The 16,116-nt window shown below is 32.8% G+C and overlaps 1 pseudogene; it reads right to left on the reverse strand.

Annotated features, from left to right (window-relative positions):
• Nucleotides 1-6,983: 6,983 nt before the first annotated feature.
• LOC149530588 (DNA replication licensing factor MCM4-like) lies at nucleotides 6,984-11,230 on the reverse strand (annotated as a pseudogene).
• Between the last annotated feature and the right edge of the window lie 4,886 nt (nucleotides 11,231-16,116).

The raw sequence follows: 16,116 nt of genomic DNA on the forward strand, positions 1-16,116 counted from the left end.
AGAATGTAATCCATGGTTGATCTAATATGATTACCAATTTTTGTAGTATTATGGAGCTAGCAAGAGAACAATTGTATTGATTTATATGACTGATTCTAACATGAATTTGATTGAAATTTGTATTTTAATTTATTTTAAATGTGTCCTAGTTGGGCACAACTTACAATAGTTTGTATGGTCTCTTTCACTTTAAAATTGATGATAGATGATATGTTATAGGAATTGATACCTCAGATTTTGTGGAGCATAGAACTATTTTCAAGTTGACAGCTGTATTCAAATTTAAAAAGTTCATTCGATTTTTATAAAGACTACTCTCTGTAGAAAAATAGCAGTTAGGGGAGATCATCTTAGCATTTGAATTTCTAGATCATTCTTCTCTAGACATGGTAAACACAAACTTCAATTTAAAATTATCTACATGGTGGAAATTTCTCAATAATGATATTTGTTTATTTAATATTCACACAAGGAGACTTTTGAAATATGTTTCAGTATTATTTTTCTCCATACTAACCTATTTGACATTTTGTCTATTAGTAGTATTATTTAGTAGATGTAGTTTATAGGATATTCTTAGATGAGACTTACATTTGGGATGTTGTATGGTGAGCAGAAACACTCTGATCAAGCAGGCCTGCACACCTCTCTTTCATTTGGAGAGATATGTTAAAGACATTGAAGGTTTATTTTCTAAAATAGGTATGTTGACCTAGGCCTTTTCAAAGATTCAAAATATTTTATGACATTACAATGCATAGATTGTTAGCTGGACATTTTTATTCTGATTGTGTCAATTTATAGAAATGGAAATCAATATAGGAAATGGATTCAGAATTCCATACCCTATAAAGTAGCAATTCAGTGTTATGGATGGTAATCATGTAGGGATACCGTGTGAATCAGATTTTCTAGTGTTCCATGTACAAACATACCATTTTTATAAGATGTTCCACAGACTCATGTATTATATTGCTAAAAAATATTAGTCATCCTTATATTTTTGAACATAGATATTAATACTCATTCTATTAAGAATTTAAGATCTATTTTCTATAACCTACATTGCAAGATTCTCCAAACCTAAATAATATGATAACATTTCACGTACTAACTGCCATGAAACTATCATATGTAGTTTTGATAATTTTGATTCTATTATTCATAACTTTTAAACTATAAATTATTACACCAATCATAGTGGTGGGATTGTGGATATTCAACCTTCCTAAAACATATCCAAAAATTAGAATCATCCAACAGTTAGATAGAAATTTATGGCCTCTGCACTGAGACTGATTATTATTATCATAGAATTTATGAGTTCTGCCCTCTAGAATGTCAAATAACTTCCAAGATACAAAACCAAACAATATCAAAAAAAAATTATTTGAAAGATGCATGAATCTCATTTCCCAAAAGGTAAAACTCAGCATTTTTCCATGGTCAAAATGTGTTATTTGATCAAACCCTTATCACTAGGTCTATAAATAAGAGTTTCAAGACAATTTTTACAAAAACCAAAGTATTTGTCAATATATTTCTCATCCAAAACCTCTAATTTTCTTCAAATGAAAGAGGATTAAATATACTTCACTTCCAAATATATTGAACTTATTTATCAATCCATTAACATAACAATAAATGCATGAAAATAAGATGTAACATGACTGCAAACAAAAAGATAGTTTTGAATTTGCACAAATCATATTTAAAATTTCCTTGAATATTCTTACAAAGTTTAGCCAAATGGTTTTATTCATATTTTGACCCTTTCTTTACTTCTTTAAAAGTCTTAATTCATGAAGCTCCTCTAAGTCCCATTGTAGTTGGGTTACTCATTCCTTCTCTAACAAGACTGGTTGATTCTAAGTCTCTATGCTTTTATGCCTGTAATTTCATGCTCACCATATAGGTCTGAAATGAGAAAAGACCATATTTAAAAGAAGTAACAGTACCAACATTAGATATTTCTCTTCCTTTGGAGGAATTGGCCTCATTATGATTACTATCAATATAGAAAATTGGGATCTCATTAGATTATTTTTCTCCCTCTTAACTTCAACGAGCCCTATTCACCTTTAGAGATCCCATTTTTCATGACCAAATCTCCATTAAATGATCTCTATCTTCTCATGGAGTTCCTATATTAGAAGCTTCATACATAGTATCAGTTCCATCATCTGCAATAGCTAGTGATAATCCAAATGTAACCAATGCACAATTGCCAACTAAAGAAATACTAGAGCCAATGTTGAGATCTAACTCCACAATAATAGCTAATGATTTTCCATGTTTTTTTATCAATGGGTTAATCTATTGAATTATTAGAAAATTTATGAGTCAATAAAAAAAACTCATCAAATCAAGCTCGATGTTATTCTCAATTATAAAAACAACCATTTAGGCCAACTATTCGTAAACTACATATTGATATTTGGTTCAAACTCAATAGTTTGGATGGTGAATTTGATAATGTATTTATGGTTGTAGAAGAATAACTCATTTTTAGCATATCCTTGCTCAAAATAGTTTCCACAAAAATTAAGATCCACCAAATATTCTACACCTCAAAATAGAAAACAATCAAATGACACTAGTTGTGCACACCATGTTTACTTTAGTTCTAATTATCTTCCTACCAAATAAGAGTATAGGGATTTTCTATAAAAAAATGCTACTAGCTGCCACATTTCTAAAATGATCAACTGCATGCCACTATCAACTATACTCTTGCACCTATGCTTGGTGCAAGCACTAGTATATAGTACTTAAGATACCACTGAATATCTAAATCATTGTTTTTCGAAGAAGTTGTAAGGCATAATTTGAGTGAATTTAAATACTCGAGGCAATTCCTGAGTGCGGATGTTTCAATTCCTTAGTGTCAAAACTTGAATATATTTCATGCTTATCATTTTCTCTAGCAATTCTTAAGTAAAACATCATTAAAATAATTGTTCCCTTTGAAAGCATCAAAGAGTGTATATATACAATATTTTTGAAGTTGTTTTGTGCTAAATGAACCTTTTGTGATCAAGTCTTGTAAATATCTTGGTTGGTACAACTACAGATTTCTTACTGGCTTTGTACTAGTACCCAAGATAAACATTGATGACATTAGTAGAATTCCAAGTTTTGCTCTTGTATTTCTATTAATTGTACTTGATTGTTGAATATGTTAAAGAAGAAACAAATGCCAATTAATTTACAGACTGGAACTCACCTGAATTACTTGATGTATTTTTTAAATGTTGAGATGCATATACTAATGAATTTTTTGTTGTTGTAGGCCAAGCCATATCTGACAGACAAGTCAAAGCTTCCAACTATTGTGGATCCTGTGATTAGAGTTGCTGAACTTGAAATATCTTTAGCAAGTAAGTTGCATGCAAAATATTTATTTTGAAGGGAAATGACATTATTTTTAAAAATACATTCAATTTATACAATTTTACTCATGTTTTGGTGGATAAAAAGTTAACGTTCTTCCACATTTCTTGCCCATTTTATTGCATATCTAAAATAAGACATAGTCTTGCCATTTTCCAATAGCTAAATGTCTTTAACTATGATTAGAATTTGGCATAAAATGAATTTTTAAGGTTAGATTGTCAGCTGGTTCTGGTTGATCGCCATTTGAAAATTAGAGGTGTTAATCCTTTCATTGAAGAGAAAATTTATAGTGCACTACATATCATCACACTTACCCAAAAAAGTTGAGCCAAACGTTTGATTATCTAGAATGAAAGTCATTGTCCACTTCATAATCTTAGCAAGAAGAACACCATAAGCACTTCTGAACCAAGTATTTATGATGAAGCAAGAAGGAAAGAAAAATGAAAAAATGTGTTGAGTCGAGAGATAGACATTGGAAAGAAAGCCATTGATTATAAAAAGTATTAAGATCAAGTTTAAAAATAATATTTTAATTGACAAGCACAAAGCAAGATTAGTAGCTAAAGAGCAACAAATTTTCCTTGTACATCCATGCACTATCTCCATGATTCCATGTTTGGTCCTTAGCCTCTTTGCAATAACCACATGATTGATGATTGCCAAATAGTGCCAATATACTATGTGGAAAGGCCCTTTCTAGATCATATTTCAATGCAACAATTTATCAAATGATGGGGCTTTGAGGGGACAATGATCATCTTCAATCGTGTGACTTTGGCTCATTGCTTCAAATTTCTTAGACAATATAGAAACTTACTGACTGTAAACAATAGGTATGTTCTTAGAAAAAAACCCATACTCATTGTCAATAGCAGGTATGGACTTAATACATATTTCATGAGTTGTGGTTCATAAAAACCCATACTCATCAGATTGAATTGTTTGTTTAATACCCAATGCATTGACATGACACTTACAATTTGAATTCATAACAACCATTTCTCATCAACTTAAATTGTTTGTTTAGTACCCATTGTATTGATGTGACACTTACAAGGTTGAAGTATTGCAACTTAAATAGGTAATATGCCAAAAATGAACAACGGTAAGTAAATATAGTAGAGATTTTTAGAAGTAAAAATTATCATTTTGAATTGCTAAAGACTCTTTATAATTCTATACTTAAGATTATTTAATTAATTTGAATAGCTAAACTCCGAACTATAAATTTTTAAAATACAATTAAAACAGTTGCTCAAAAATGTTGTCAAAGAAGTTGAATGAAATTAGTACTATCAAGTTGTCAAAATTGGAGACTTCCCACATGCTAGCTTCTATGCACAGTTCTGAAAATTCAAGCCTATTAATGACCAAACACATTCCAAATTTTCCTTGTATTATCATTAGATGGGTTTATCATAACCATAATCCTATCTTTACCTTACTGTGAAATCTAGACAATGACTCTATGCATAAATCTTTGTTGCAGAATTTTATTTTGCACATTCTGATATATTAAAATTCAATAGAAACTTTATAAACTTACCTTGGAGATTCCTATACTTCTTCAATTTCATTCCCTATTCATTCTTGGAGGACCTTCACAACAACTTCTATATTGAGGAGAAACTCAACACGTAGAAAATTTAAGGCAATTAGAAATAACTCATTCCTCTTGTACTTTGGCAAATAGTTTGTCACTGAGCTCCTGCATCCTATTCAAAGATACATCAATCTACATGCTCAAAAACAAATCTTTTTCATCAAACCCTCAAACAATGTCTTTCAGTTCCATGTAGAAAAATCTAACCATTATCCATTTGGTCAATCTGCACAAACTCGACACTAATGATATCTAGCCCCAAAACTTGGATTATCTTTTCCAATATGGAAATCTAAGGCAATTATTTATCTTGAACCTTGATTGAACTTTGGAGTAAAATCTCCTTCAACATGCATTCTTTTTTTTAATGACACCATGATTCAACTACATTTAACTATGTATTTTTTGATCTTGAAATGAGATGAACATGATTGTGTAGATGACTTGATTATTTATAAATTTGCTAGATTTGATACACACTCCTTGTTGGATTGCAGGAGGAGGCAAAATGATTTCGAGCAATCTGAGATTGGTCCAATGGAAATTCAATTGAAGGAAGAAAAATAAACTAGAATTCCTTGTGCTGTGGTGGGATCTACAGCTCAGACTCTCAATTAATTAGTTTTTATTGATTTTCCTGTCAAAAAATCCAAATTTTAGGTAGAGAATCTATAATCTCAAACATAAATTTGAGTGTTATAAAAAATAGTTGTACTATGTACTACAATAATTATATTTTCTTATCAAGAATGTATTCATGACACTCAATTGCTTCAGCTCAGCAGGGCTGGTTGTATAATAGTTGAAACATTTAGTTGTACTACATATAAATCTCAGTCTATAAATTTAAAACAGTAGATATATAGTTGAATAAATTAAATTTGCATCAGTACTATAGAAGGAATTTGCATCAGTACTGCATCCGAGTAATTTCAAACAATCCCTATTCTTTCCTGAATTCTCTAGCTTGAAACTGACTGTGGGTAGCATTTATTAGAGATTATCCTTGCGATGTATCATGGTCATGATTGCTAGACTCTTATAAAGCTTTTGAATTCACCTCTATAATATCTTGTACATTGCGATTCCCTTTGATTCATAAATTTTGAATAATGACTTTCGAATTTGATAATGATTCTTCACCGTCTTTTTTTATTGGTCCCTTTTCCTTATAAGTGTTTCAAGTTTATAATAACAATGTTCTACATCTTGAAAACTTATTATGATCATATCTAGAGAAATAGCTAATAGCTATGTATTTGGACATCTTGTAGTTGCTTCATAGTAGAGCATATGATGCATTGTGCCAAGTAAATTCATCTGCATTCTGCACTTTTATTGTTTCTCCCTTGTAGCTATTCATAGCAAACCAAGTCTTAATAGCACCATGATTGACATCATTGGTGTGTATGGAAGACAAGCTGCTAATGATATTTAGCATTCTCAATTGTTGAAGTCACCACCATAGAATCATCACTACATCAAGATTAGATTCAAATTTTTCCTCTTTATATTTAATTTAAAATATATATTAAAATAAATTGCTCTTTTTATATTTAGGTAACCACATGAAACTAGAGGGAGAGGACAAACGCCATTGTGAACATTAAAATGAACTTTTTCCGTTACGTTGGTCGAAAAAAAAATCTTTATAATTGCAATTACTTTTTCCTCACTCCAAAACTTGATAGAACAAAACACCAATGATTCTCATAATTTAGAATTATCATCCTTTTATTTGAGAAACAATTATAAGATATCCATCATTACCTCGGTGGTTGTCTTTGTCATAGATAGTACATCCAGGCTTTGGATTCCTTCAATTTTTTGGATGTTTTTACAAGAGAAAGCACCCATCGATGTACTACAGAGCATGAAGCTCAGGGCATATTAAAATAGTTTGTCACAACACACTAACCATAGTCTTATTAGATACTTCATTACTAATTATTATAGGGGCCATATCATCCTCAAAACTCATTCAGGTCATCTTCACATTGTCCCCATGATTTGTAACAAATCCCTCACTCACAAGGTTTCCAATTGCATTACGAATCTGAAATTGAACAACATAACTCATAATGTATTCATTTCCCCTAGGAAAATGAAGCTACAAATAGCTTGAAATTTACCCACAACAAAGAATTACTTATATCATTCAAGCTGATTTCCTTGGATCTCTATTTGTGCATTTCCTCCATCAACTGTGATTGCATTAATTCATATCTGGTTAGGTGCCATACCAACAATTTTCTCAACACTATTTAGGGCAATATAAAGAATGTTACCTCAATAATATGGGTTGATGGTCCCCTTGCCTGCATCCTTTTCATGACAAGAATCCTCAGTGATGAAACAAGATTGGCTTGTTTCATTCTTTCACTGGCTAAGACTCCCATGTTTATGGGATCCATGTCAATGGTCCTTGTAACCATGACACTCAAATGCATTTAGTGGCTTCCAATTAACATAGTTCTTTCAGAGATGACTAATTTTGTAGTGATAATGCATTCAATATACAACCAAATGAACTGACAATCCTCATTGCCAAGGATGCACAATGGTTACTAGTTGAATGATCGATGGAAGATTGTTGAAGTGCAACTTCAAGAAGCCAGAATGATTTTTCCACATCGCACCTTTCAACCTGCAGAATTGGAATGTAAGATATATTTTTATTGCCTCAATCTAGCTTTAAAACATTTAGGAATGTAACCCACTTTTGTCTACATAGGATTTTCTTACCCACTCAGAGAATATGATGCTGGCAAGGGCTTCACTTATTCTTATTAAGCTTTCAATTTGGCATGGAGTCATTGTCATAACCTATACAATTCATTCATGAGAACAAGTTAACATAACATGAGAATTGCCTTGCATCTAGATGCATTCTTCAGTAGAAGTATGAGATATACTGTTACTTTTTTCACTTGTGTAACTTGTAAGCATACTATACAGAAATTGAATTTGTGAATATATTGAGCTGACCTTCTTGCTACTGCCAGGGAAGTTTCCCTTCCTATGCATTTCAACATAACCATGAATCAGATCTTCTGCTACCTCATCAGATATCTTAGGATGTATATGTTGTCTTGCATAAGTGATATACAAAGTGAGAGTCAGGAGGTTGAATGCATCCAATGTTTGGTCCTAGAATCATAATGTAGTTCACATCAAAAATATTAGGTCATTGGACCCCCCATTAATTACTACATAGTATTGACCACATTAGAACTTACCTTTGGCTCGTCATAATGTAATGCAAAAAGATGCCTTGCAAGGTGCTTGTCCATTTGTTCATTAGCTTTATCAAGCACTAGGTAGATCAAATCAAACCTGCAGGCATTTTTTGTGATTCTTTTATACTTGAGTGACAACAAATAAATTCTCCAGCTTGAATTCTAAAACCAGACATACTCCACCTAGAAAGCAGTGTTGGAGGAAGTTGGATATTGTCAATCATTGAAAATCTAGGGTTGTAGCATAAACCACTAGGATATGCACAAGCTAAAATAGATGTTCTTGCATTCAAAGATGCTATGATCCCAGCCTTTGCAATTGACATTGTTTGTTGTTCCATAACCTACTTCAAAGGAATGACCAAACATTAATATACAAGTCAACCAACAACATACATTACGAATTCAAGAAACCACTAAAAGCACATGATTAAAAGAGCTTTGAGAAAATTCACACCACATGTAACATGCTATGAGCATTGTCTGACATCTTGTCAAACTCGTCTATGCAACAAATACCCCTATCACTCATTACCAATGCTCCACTTTCTAGAACTTGTTGAGTTCAAAGAAATAAGCAGTTTATATAGAATAAAGTGGTAGGTAGCAGTGGGGGAGCAGGCAGCCCAAAGAGCTCAATGATCAACAAATTGAGTTAATAACTTACTGTTTCACTAGTTTCAGGATCCTTTGATACATAAGCGGTCAAAGATACATAAGCAGTCAAACCAATCGCAGAGCTTCCACGACCACTTCTATAAATGCCTCGAGGAGCCAACTTATGAACATACTAAAGTAGTTGAGACTTACTTGTACCTAGATCCCCAACAAGTAGGATGTTGATATCACCATGAAAAGTAGCGCCTGAAGCTAGTTTTACTGCAGTTCCCCTGAAAAGCTGTTTAAGAAGTATAATGGTTAACATATGGTTCAAAGAACATGCAACAAATTTCTAATTAATCAAACATGAATGAAAAGAAAGATACCTAGCACAAGAGCCATTTCTTTACATCTTCTAGCTCCTAAACACTTAGAGCTAACGACCTAGTTAGCCTCTCATAGATATCGGGCATGTGAGATAGTTCTTTCAACTTCTCAATTTGGAAATTGGTAGTCAAAATTTAATTTTAGAGCTTGCAAAATTCATGTTATATGCAAAAGGTAAAAAGTATGAGTTTATACCTTAGCTTCATAATCAGCTGGTGACATATCACCCTCTTCAAAAGAGGTAAAGCTGTCACTATTGGTACTACGTTCCATTGGTTCTTCAGCTCATAATCTTGTCTTGTCTGCCTTTTTTAGATGAAGGCAATCGATGTAGGTCTGCACCAGCAAATGATTTAAAAATTAGAATTAGAAATCATAGAATATAGCATTAAGGTCCTCATTTCCAACTTAAATGGACTAAGATACGCTTTAGAGTTTTGCTTTAAATAGAGATTTCACAATCCTTTGTTTTGGTCCCACTCTAACTGTCATAGCTCTGAAAATCCCAGTAACCTACAAAAAAAAACCAATGTCAACCTTCAAATGCTAACACTTGGCAATAAAAACGAGTGTAGAATTCATATATCATGTAATGTCAGACACACCTTGATTCAATCACTAGGTTTGGTTGCATCAACAAGTTTGTCATGCATCAGCAAGCTAATAGTGTGTAGGATTTCCCCCTCTGGAATGGCATCAGGCATTTCTTGCAGCCTTACAATCTACTTATCATCAAACATAACCACAAAGTAAAAGGATATAGTTTCCTTCAAAGTCTTGAAAATGTAGCTTCAAATCATGCATAAACTAAAATCAACAAGTTCCTACCTACATATGTTATGCATCAATGTCAAAGAATTCATAGTAGCACATTCTGGCCTTGCACAATGTGTAGGTTCATCAATCTAACCTAATAATTTGAAGCATAAAATAGGATGTGAATACAAATCCAGCAAAAACACTTTTAGACAGCAAGTACCATTGTACATAGTGAAGCAAAGATATGAGATTTTTTTTAAAAACATGAAATACGTTTGACAAAATTTGGTAGAAGATTCTCATGGAATATGAGAATAAAATTTGGTGTGAAAGTTCTCATATAGGGATTTTTTCACACTAAAAAAATGTGCTCTCTCATATATAGCTTTCATCAACAAAACATCTCAATGTGAGAAGAACCTCATGTACGGTGTCCTATTAGTTCTAATTAAGGTTACAAAGAGCAGATCAATAGTGGTCATGTCACAATAAGGAGTAAGATCTTATTTGCAAAATCTTGGAATCTAAAAGCTTCTGAGATCACTTTTATAAGCATGAATCTATTTAAAGCCTTAGATTCGCTACCATAGTTTATGCAAAATAGAATTGAGAAACAAACATAACATAGAATGAAGACACAATTAACTATTATATTAACAGTTCAATTGCAATCCAATGAATTACCTCTATCAATAGGTACTGGTGCTAGAGAATATCCACAAATAAGGCACCTAAAGAATGCTTCTTTGATTTCTAGTATAATTGAGCTGCATTGAATTATCATTCCTTTGATAGAAACCATCTTCTCAATATCTAGATTTCAAAGACAACAAAAACCCCTTATTAGATTTTTCAAATAGCATTGAACAATGAAGATGTAACTTTAAAAAGCATTGCCTATGTGATGGATTCAGATCTTGTATGTTAACTATATCTCTAAGATTGAATATTCTTGCCTGAATGCAATGGCAGTTATATGTAAGTCTGAGGCATATTTATGTGCATAAATAAAAAAAATCTGAAACAACAAAGTCATTAAATGAAAACATACTAACTCACAAAACATATTTTTCCAAACATACAATTTAGTCACCTGTATGTGGTTCTCCCACAAAGGCTTGAGGTGAACAACTACATCCATCAATACAATGTCAAAAATGGAAAGAACTTCAAGAGGATATCTAACCATCTTTCCATAAAGGTTTTCATCATATTTGAAGGTGTTCATTGCATCAATATCCAATGAATCACCTTCAACTTCCATTGTTGAAATGAGAAATCAACTAAATGAAGTGAATACAAAAGAAAATGTGCTCAACCAATAATTTGAAATGAGACTAGATGGTAACCATAAGAAGCCAGTAGGGACAAATTTGAACCTGTTCCAAGAGCCTCATGTATTTCCCCTCAAGGTCTGAAGGATCATCCCTAAAATTCCTCAAAAAGTGCTAAACTGCTTGATTGACATCTTGAACACTTATGTTTGTGCCCCAAACAAGCATAGGGGGGGTTGCCATCAAGGTCACCCTCGAAAGACTGGGGCATCTAATTATAACAGCCAAAAGAGGTAATTAATGTGTGTTTCAATAGAACATATTATACAAATTGAAAAGAAATGATTGACTCAATTGATAGGCAGTTCTCTGTCCAAAAGGTTTCTTGGTACAAGGAAATATCTTCAAAATAGGTTTCTTTAATGTAGAAGGCACCAAAAGTTGGTACATAGACATCTGCTATGTCGATTCCCTGAGGAGGTAGTTGCTTGGACAATCAATGTGGACCACCCATTGAGGTTTGTAGAATAGAAGGGTTGTTTGGTATGACCCATTTGACAGGACCTTGAGAATCTCCATGGTTGAACTAACCCAGAATCTAGGTGTGCAAGCTAACATACCATTAATCTAGTTTTTAATGCTTCTCACTAGCAATAAAGCATGTTTTATTAGCCCATTATTTAGCTGGTTCACCTTTATTACTTCAAACAATCTAATCCAATGTTTATAATAGTAGAGTTATGTTTATTAGAATATGATACATTTTCTATTTTGGTATGTCCAGGTTACATACTCCATATTCTTAATATATGGTTCAATTTCTTTTTGTACTAGTCTAGTTTTAATTGCTTTAAAAAAATTTAAATGACTATTGTTTGGAATTATCAAGTATAGATTAACCCAAAATCTTCCAAAGGCCATAAAGCATGAGGAATGGCAACTTTACACATTTGGAATTCATGACGTGAATGACAATCTTCATCCATATAATGCTATTTTAAAATTTAGGACTTTGTCTTGTTATGTGTTGTGATATATAATTAATATTTATCGAAATTGCAGGAAGAAGCTTGCATAGAGACTTTTGTTTGATAAAAGTGCAAATGATGATCATGAAAGAAGCATATTGACAAAGCTGAAGCAACAATGTGGTGGTTAGTTTACTTCTAAAAAGGAGGGAATGCTATGCTGCATCATACATAAATAACAAACTCACTTTGATTCTTATTAATGAAGTTAATCTAATTGTAAATTGTGTAAAAATCTATGTGTTTGTATGTAGGTCATGGATTTAACATTAGCAAAGGAGAACCAAGGGCATTTTGACAATTATCTTAATGAAAATTCTCAAGCACATCCTGGCATAGACTTGACTGTGATAGTTTTGACAATTGGCTTTTGGCCGAGTTACAAATCATTTGATCTTAACCTGCCAGCTAAAATGGTATGCCCATTTTGTATACAATATACCTTTTAAATTTGCCAATTTTTGAAGCAGTTTAACATTTTGACCTTTGCTACTTCATGCAGGTAAGATGTGTAGAGGTGTTCAAGTAGTTCTATCAAACAAAGACAAAGAATAGAAAGCTTATATGGATATAATCTCTGGGTACTTGTAATATTAATGGAAAGTTTTACCCTAAGCCTATGGAACTTGTTGTTACTGCTTACCAGGTAATTTCCTTTTTTGTTGATTACTGGCTGATAGTTAGATTCCTTTATTCATATAAAATGGCATTATAGGTCATTTTCTATTGATCATTATTGGGAATTTCTTCTTCCAGTTTCTGTTTAAGAATTAGTAGGGTAGGATAAGTTAAAGCAATGGTTAATTTCATTAATTATTAATGACCATACATTGATAATTTGATTCATTTTCTACTTATACTATCTATTTAAAGGAAAACTAAAATTGATGTGTTATAGAAACCATAAATATGCAAAGTGAATACATCACATTTATCAGTGTCAGTTTCCTTGATATATCTGGAATTCACTTCTTTTTCCTTCCATAACTTACTCTGTGGTTATGATATGCAGGCATCAGCATTCTTTTTATTCAATGTATCTAAAAGGCTAAGTTACTGAGAAGTGAAGACTCGATTGAATTTGACTGATGAAGATATTGTCAGATTGCTACATTCTCTTTTATGTGTGAAACATAAAATTCTTAATAAAGAGCCAAATACAAAAACTGTGGCACAAATAGATGTCTTTGAAGTCAATTCAAAATTCACTAATAAGATGTGGAGAATCAAGATATGAACTCTGATATAAAAAATTATATACTATTTTGCCTATATGTTTTTAACAAAAATTAATGCATGTGGAGATCACATGAGAATTGGTTTCTACCTGATTGCAGATTCTGCTCCCACCAATGGATGAGAAAAAAAAGGTGATTGAGGATGTGGATAAAGATAGACGTTATGCAATTCTAATCAATAAATTATGAGTTAGCTGAAGATCAATGCTAATATGTTTTCTCATGAATCTTTTTCCAGGGTGTTGCTACTCTAACTCCTAGACTGATTTAACTTCATTTTAAAGTACTGGCATTTACTCCTGGACTGATTTAACTTCATTTTAAAGTACTGGCTTTGAATTTGTATTTATTAGACATCATTTTAGAGTAGTAAAGTTGTAATATGGATAATATGGTAAATCAATGCCAATGGTAGTCACCTGGTGTTAAAGAAATCAGGAACATCTTAGAGGAGACTTGGAATATTTTATTGCCTATGTCATTTGTGGTTCTTCTGATAAGGTGTTAAATTGTTGATAGAAGCAACAAAATTACTTCATCCCAGACAAATAGGTTTTGAAGATCCACTTCTTGTCCTCCAAATGATTAGAGCTTTTAATATGGATAATATAGTAATCAAAGTTGATGGAATGGTATTTACCTTGCATTTAAAAAATTGGCAATATTCGAATAGGAAAATCTGGAGCATCATGAAGGAAGCTTGGTCACATCTTGGATATCATTTTGAAATTTACCATACAACATTGTTTAAGACCATCACTATGTTTGTTCATGAGTCACCCACTATTCGTTTCTCTGTTCACTCTTTATAGGAAATGAATTTATGAATAGAGGGATGTTTTTTGCTAAGTGAATACTAACAATGATGATGCTTGAACACATAACATTGTTTAGAATTTGCAAGCATCTAGTTTTTGTATCAAAACTAAGGAAATTGTGACAAATTTGGGTTTGGAGCCTCAAGAGGAGGGCATTAATCAAGCTCCTCTCTAGCTCCATCTACAACAAATGTGGAAACTTGACTAAGTGTCAAAAAAAATCAACTTGTTTAGACCTAAAAAATGATTATGTTGGTAAGGACAGTGAGGACAGTGCCATGAAGCAATAATGGTTATGAAGGTGTGAAAAGGTCACACTAGTACTGAAGCAAAATTTCAATCAAAGAATAAAAAGTTAAAACTTAGCATCTACTAGATGTGTAATCCAAGGCTTTTATTCTGTTGAGGAATGTTGTGTCATTGTTCACCCTGTTGCAAGTAGGTGCACACGAGGATAAAATGAAAACTAAGTCCCACCCTTGAAAAATGATTATGCTGGTAAGGAAAATGAGGATAGTACCATGGACATTTATATGCAGCCTGAAAATGGTGTTATTGAAGGTTGGTTTTGCAAGCATTTAACTTGAGGAACACAAAAAAGGTTTAGAGCTTAATGTGCTTGTTTTATTAGCTCCAATGAAAATGGTTCTAATGATATTTCTGGTATTCATGTTCCCTCTTCATGAGAATGAGCTCACTTTGATGCTTGTTTATGATAACACATTACAAATGATTAAAGGAAATGACTATGCAATGAATCAAAACATGTACAGCTAAATGATATGACAAAATATGAGTTTATTGTTTACTGATAAGACCAAAAAGAGAGATTACAAACCTATTATCAATCACAAATCAAACTATAACAATTCAATCCATAGGTTTTAATGCCATATAATCAACATGTATCACATCTAGATGTTAGCTAGCTATTGTAGGCATTTGTAGACCATTTTGGGACTAGTAAATGACCACTTTAAGGTATGATATGAAGTATGATCTGTAATAGAAAGACTGATATTATCCTACATGAGTTTAATATGCAATTTCTAGCCATCATATTCAGTGCCATGAATCTAATATGCACTTTCAGCCACTATATCCCTTCAAATATGGTAAGTTTGAATGACACCAAATTTTTCTTTGCTTCAAGCGACTTGGAGGGGAGACTTGGTGAGCTGACTCAGTGAGCTGACATGGTGAGTAGACTTGGTGAGAAAACTTAAAGAGTCGACTTGGTGAGGCGACTTGGTGAGCATACTTGAACAGTTGACTCGGTCAGTCAACTTTGGGAATAGACCTAGCAAGTCAACATTGTCAGTGGCCTTAAAGAGGTGACTTGGTGGGGTAGATTGGTGAGCCTATGTAGAGAGCCCCACTTGGTGAGATGAGATGGTGAGTTGACTTGGTGAGACAACTTGGAGAGCTAATTTGGTGAGAAAACTTAAGGAGTCAACTCGTTGAAGTGACGTAGTGAGGTGACTTGATGAGAGAACTTAGAGTCAACTTGGTGAGCATATACTTGAACAATTGACTTGTTGACATGACTTGGTGGGGTGACCTAGTGAGCCCACCTGGTGAGCGTACTTGAAAAGTTGACTTGGTGAGCTGAACAAGTGAGCTAACATTGTGAGTTGGCTTAGAGAAGCAACTTAGTAGGGCAACTTGGCAAGCACACATAAAGAGCCAACTTGCTGAGGCAAGGTGGTAAAACCATTAGGTGAGCTGACTTGGTGAGCTAACTTAAAGAGTCAACTCGTTGAGGTGACTG

This window comes from Cupressus sempervirens, chromosome 11 (assembly GCF_028749045.1).
Source record: "Cupressus sempervirens isolate cs-2001-9-10 chromosome 11, ASM2874904v1, whole genome shotgun sequence".
In the NCBI taxonomy this organism is placed as follows: Eukaryota; Viridiplantae; Streptophyta; class Pinopsida; order Cupressales; family Cupressaceae; genus Cupressus; species Cupressus sempervirens.